The following is a 6,140-nucleotide window of genomic DNA, read 5'->3' on the forward strand; positions in this document are numbered from 1 at the left end:
GATGATGTCAGGTACCAGGAGAAGACGGCCATCTGCAGTCTAAGGAGAGGAGTTTCAGAAGAAACCAGCCCTACCAACACCTTGCTCTATACCTTCCAGCTTCCAGAGCTGTGAGAAATTAAATTTCATTGTTTAAGACACCCAATCTTTGTGACTTATTATGGCAGCCCTGGTAAACAAATATACCACCCAGGTTTCTTCCTATTACTACTTTGCCACAAGTCAACTCTAATTATCACAGTGATTACGTCCGCTCCCTGCCTTGCTTGACCAGCGGCTGCTGCAGTTTTGAGCTTAGTTTTCTGAATGGCTTCCTCGAGCACCTTTGCCATCCAGTCAGATGGCTGATTGGCCTCCAGCTGCATGTCAGGTTCGCCCAGACTTGAAGACTGGTTTTGAAGGAAGCCGGGGAACTTACAGAGGGCTCCCTATCTTAGTTCCTTGTGTTGCTGGTGGCCCTGCTCTAATCCTAGTAAGTCCTGACCTTACCAACTGCTAAGATCCATGATTCTCTCTCCAAGCTTCCCACACTTCCGCTAGAGCTTTATGGGTGATCTAATCCTTAGATAGGATTAATTTTACTTTGATTGCTCTTATGAGGTCTGAACATTCTGTAACTTTTATGCACTTATCATATTTCAATTTGTACATCAATATTTATTTTCAAGTTTTATCACCTCTGTAATATTATCAGTCCCTTGACTAATTCTTTTCATAAGTTACAGGAAAGGTTAATTGAAAGAATTCTAGATTTGATGCTGTCTTTCTTGATCAAGTAATGCCTGTTTGCACCTATAACTGAGCTGTTTGTCTTGATGGACAGAACCATTTGCGGGTGCCTGACTTGAATTTTTTGCCTTTCTAGGTAAATTCTCAAATCCAGCCTCCACCCCACCCCAATTCATCTTATTTCTTTTTTTTCTGAGGGCATCAGTACTTGATTCTCAACCTTGAAGCACTTTGGTAATTCTAAAAGGGAAAATTCAAAATGTGGTGGTTAAATTTGACAAACAACTAATGTGGTTTAAGAAGCAAATTGAGAAAATGGAGGCCTTACACATAAATTCCCCTGATTTTCCCTCCATTCATTCTCAGAACTCTACCACATCGTTTTCCATGTTTCCTTTTCTCCTCCTCTCTGAGTCAAGGGTGTCTCCATTCCTTTCCAAGGTGAACACCTCCATGGAGCCGAGCTGTATTTTTTATGACTGATTTTGCACAGACCCTTCTCTATGAAATGTCTCCTCCTATGTTAACCTGACACACTACCTCTCCTGCAAGCCTCAGCTCCAGCTCTTCCTTTGAGAGGTCTTTTCAGACTCCCCCGAGGACACTTAGGTGCTCCCTTCCCTGTGAATCCTCTCCAGATGGACATATGGCCATTAAAACAATTTAGGGTGATCGTCTGTACTCAACTAATCTATAAGCCACTTCAGGGCAGGGAGTGACGCGTGCTAAGAGTTTCTCACACCTTGGCTAAAGGAATAAATGGAGAATTCCTTCACCCCTTTGGTCTCTCACACCCTACTTCTAATCAGGGTCCTTTCCTTAAACCTGTAAACAAATTCTAGTTTCATCTAAAAAAAAAAGAAAGAAAAGAAAAAGAAAAATCTCCTTTTGTGCAGTCTTCCCCTAAGCAATCACCATATTTCTCCAGTGGCCAGATTTTTAAAAATTAAAAGAACCAAACTTAAAAAAGAAATCTCTAATTCTTTATAGTTTACTTCCCATTTGCTTTGCAACCTACTAAATCTACCTTTAACTGTCTCCACTTCATTGGCATTGCTCCTCCAAAGGTTATGACAACACCAACGTGCAGTGTCAAATAGAGTCTTCTGAGGCCTTATTCGTCCACTCTATTCACAGCAGTGGGCTCTTGGCTGACCTCTTCTTCCTACTCTAATTTCTTTGGTGTCCAACACATTACTCTCCCTTACTTCCTCTCCCTCTTTTTTTCATTCTCTTTGGATACCTCTTCTACCTTGTACGAGAATCCAGAATATTTCCACTCTTCCCTACCATCTCTGCTATGTGCCCATCCCAGAGGGGCTAGTGTATCACTGAACACATGGAAATGATGCTTAATTCTGCAATGAAATTCAGAGGATTTGACAAATCTGATTCTGACCATTTGGGATAGAAACAAGTAATCAGAAACATGGATGGTAAGAGCTATCAACATTTGTTTTAAGAAATGAAGGGAGTGTCCAAATGCAAAGGTAGGTTTATTGTGGTAGATTCAACCTTTGTCTCTTCTTGTTAGGTATCTTTCTTGCAGCAGTCAGTTCTTGATATGCTAAGGGAAAGAGAGCTGCTATTGATGGTTCAGTACATCTGATGAAAAGGCACTTAAATTATTGAAGGGGACTTTTGTTTTCCCAGTAACTCTACTGGGGATACCTCTCATGTTAAAAAGTATGAGGATTGGTCTCTTTTCTAATTTTTCTTTCTTGCTTGTGTAAATGCACAAAAAATTTCTTTGACAGTCAGAGGTACAGACAAATGATTATTAGAACTCTACAACCTGTCTTAGAGAGGAGTAACACTCTGAACAGTGAAATCACGGGGGGACACTCTGTTATGATGTCATGACTTTTTACTCTTTACAAATGTCAGCAACATTCATCTTTTAAGAGTTTCACTGCTCTAAACATATATTTCTTGCCACTTGTTCATTCATTCAATATATACTTCACTGTGTCAAGGGACTGATGTCTGTTTTCAGTTCAATCTGGTTCTTGTATCTCAATACATGTCATTCATTGAATAATAATTTGATTTCCTGTCTCCTCCCACTTTAGGTATATAAAAGGAGAGAATATTTTAGGTTTAAAATAGGCATAAATTTTAAACACGTTCTAACAATATTCTTGGGTTGTGATGTAGTATTTCCTCAAGCTGCTTATTCTTATAAGTTCTTCTTTTACAGATAAGTTCTAGAAGGTTGAAATGATTTATGTAAGGTCTCATGGCTAGTTAGGGATGGAGCCAGAATCTATATCCAGATCTTTTAACCTCCACTCTTGTGTTTTCTTCCCCCTTCTCTCTTTTCCCTAAATGGCTTATGTTTGACCCATATATGTTCCTAATAGAGTTGCTACTTGGGCATTGCAATGCTACTCACATTTCTTAATGAGAGGACTTAGCTTATATGAACACCACTTCAATAAAATTATATTGATTACATTGAAAGACCTCACAATTGTTCTAGAGCAATAATGCCTGTAAGTGGTTCTAATAAAACTTTGCAAGAATCTTGAGAATCATCTCTATGGTCAGGTGGTTTAGACTTCTGAGCCTCTCCTGATTCAACATATTATGATTGTATATGGCCTCTGGAGAAGTGGAGCTTACAGTGGTTTGGCCTAAGGAACCTCAGCAAGACTATAGCCTTAGAGACTAGAAGAAGAAGAAGGGGTTGGGAATGGGAAATGCAGCTAAAACAGGGACCATTAAGTAGACAGTCCCTTCACCACCACCTTCTTCTTTCTAGCACTTATTGCTATGTAGATAAGAAATATAGAGTGAACTTTAAAAAAAAATTGAACACACTTTTTTGAAGAACCAAGAAAACAGATGGAAGGATTATTATGCCACAAAGTAAAGCTTTCCACTTGGTAGGACTTGGGAAGCCATTGGCCCAGTGACTGCTCCTCACATGCTCATCCTAAAGTGGAGTTTTCCAGTTGATGAGGCTTACTCATGAACACAGAGGCACCATTATTATTATAAACAAACAACAAAGAAGCCCAACATAGCTGAGGAAAATCTTCAACATTAGAGAAAGACTTTTAAATAAATGGGAAAATGGATCCTAAAGGAAGCAGGTAATTCAGAGTTCAGAACATGTGGAAAATAAAAAAGTAATAATTGGTGTCTTCAGAGAGATACAAGATATTACATTCATAAAACAGGGACAAGATGTTGTAAAAGTGAATTATCAGGGAATGAAAAAGAGCTCCTGAAAAATAATATTGATATATGAAATACAATAGAAGATTTGGAAGTTAAATTTTAGGAAATCTGCAAGAATATAGAATGAAAGGGCAAGAGACTAGAAACATGAGAGACAGATAAGAGACATGTAAGTCAATCTGGAATGTCTGTTGCTCAACTAATTAGTTAAAAAAAACTAATGGAAGAGAGGGGCGAAAGATGGTGGCGTGAGTAGAGCAGCGGAAATCACCTCCCAAAACCACATATATCTATGAAAATATAACAAAGACAACCCTTCCTAGAATAAAGACCAGAGGACACAGGACAATATCCAGACCACATCCGCACCTGAGAGAACCCAGCGCCTCGCGAAGGGGGTAAGATACAAGCCCCGGCCCCGCGGGAGCCGAGCGCCCCTCCCCCCCAGCTCCCGGAGGGAGAAGAGCAGGCAGAGCGGGAGGGAGACGGAGCCCAGGGCTGCCGAACACCCAGCCCCAGCCATCCGGGCCAGAGCACAGACACAGTGGGTGCCCAGGGGGCCCTGGATACTAGGGAAACAGGGCAGCAAGAACAGTGAGCGGGCACTGGAGGCCTGGCGCTGGAGGACACCAGAAAAGGGGGCACCCATATTTTTTTTTCTGCTTTGTTTTGGTGAGCGCTTTTTGGAAGTCTTAAAGGGATAGGGACCCCAATACTAGGGAAACAGGGCAGCAAGACCAGTGAGGAGATGCCTGAGGCTGGCGCCGGAGAATAAAGAAAAAGGAGCGGCCACCTTTTTTTTTTTTTAATTAAAAAATTTTTTTTTTTTTTTTTGTGGTCGTTTTGTTTTGGCGGGTGCTTTTTGGAAGTCTTAAAGGGGCAGGGTGGGACACTTAATCCAGGGGTAGGGAATCCGGGATCTCTGGGCACCCTAACCCCTGGGCTGCAGGGAGCAGGGAGGCCCCTTACGGAGATAAATAGCCTCCCAGCAGCTCCTGCTCCAACGCGACTCCACCACTTTAGAGTAGCTGCCCGAGCCAGGCCACGCCCACAGCAACAGCGGAGATTAACTCCATAGCAGCCGGGCAGGAAGCAGAAACCCTGTCTGCGCGCAGCTGCGCAGCACAAGCCACTAGAGGTCGCTGTTCTCCCAGGAGAGGAGGGCCACAAACCAACAAGAAAGGAAGTCCTTACAGCCGTCACTCGTCCCAGTTCTGCAGACTATTCCTATCACCATGAAAAGGCAAAGCTACAGGCAGACAAAGATCACAGAGACAACACCAGAGAAGGAGACAGACCTAACCAGTCTTCCTGACAAAGAATTCAAAATAAGAATCATAAACATGCTGACAGAGATGCAGAGAAATACGCAAGAGAAATGGGATGAAGTCCGGAGGGAGATCACAGATGCCAGAAAGGAGATCACAGAAATGAAACAAACTCTGGAAGGGTTTATAAGCAGAATGGATAGGATGCAAGAGGCCATTGATGGAATTGAAACCAGAGAACAGGAACGCATAGAAGCTGACATAGAGAGAGATAAAAGGATCTCCAGGAATGAAACAATATTAAGAGAAATGTGTGACCAATCCAAAAGGGACAATATCCGTCTTATAGGGGTACCAGAAGAAGAAAAGAGAGGAAAAGGGATGGAAAGTATCTTGGAAGAAATAACTACTGAAAACTTCCCCAAACTGTGGGAGGAAATAATCTAACCAACCACGGAAATACACAGAACCCCCAACAGAAAGGATCCAAGGAGGACAACACCAAGACACATAATAATTAAAATGGCAAAGAACAAGGACAAGGAAAGAGGTTTAAAGGCAGCTAGAGAGAAAAAGGTCACCTATAAAGGAAAACCCATCAGGCTAACATCAGACTTCTCAACAGAAACCCTACAGGACAGAAGAGAATGGCATGATATATTTAATACAATGAAACAGAAGGGCCTTGAACCAAGGATACTGTATCCAGCACGACTATCATTCAAATATGACGGTGGGATTAAACAATTCCCAGACAAACAAAAGCTGAGGGAATTTGCTTTCCACAAACCACCTCTACAGAACATCTTACAAGGACTGCTCTAGATGGGAGCACTCCTAGAAAGAGCACAGCACAAAACACCCAACATATGAAGAATCGAGGTGGAGGAATAAGAAGGGAGAGAAGAAAAGAATCTCCAGACAGTGTATATAACAGCTCAATGAGCGAGCTAAGTT

Source organism: Manis pentadactyla, chromosome 17 (assembly GCF_030020395.1).
Source record: "Manis pentadactyla isolate mManPen7 chromosome 17, mManPen7.hap1, whole genome shotgun sequence".
In the NCBI taxonomy this organism is placed as follows: domain Eukaryota; kingdom Metazoa; phylum Chordata; class Mammalia; order Pholidota; family Manidae; genus Manis; species Manis pentadactyla.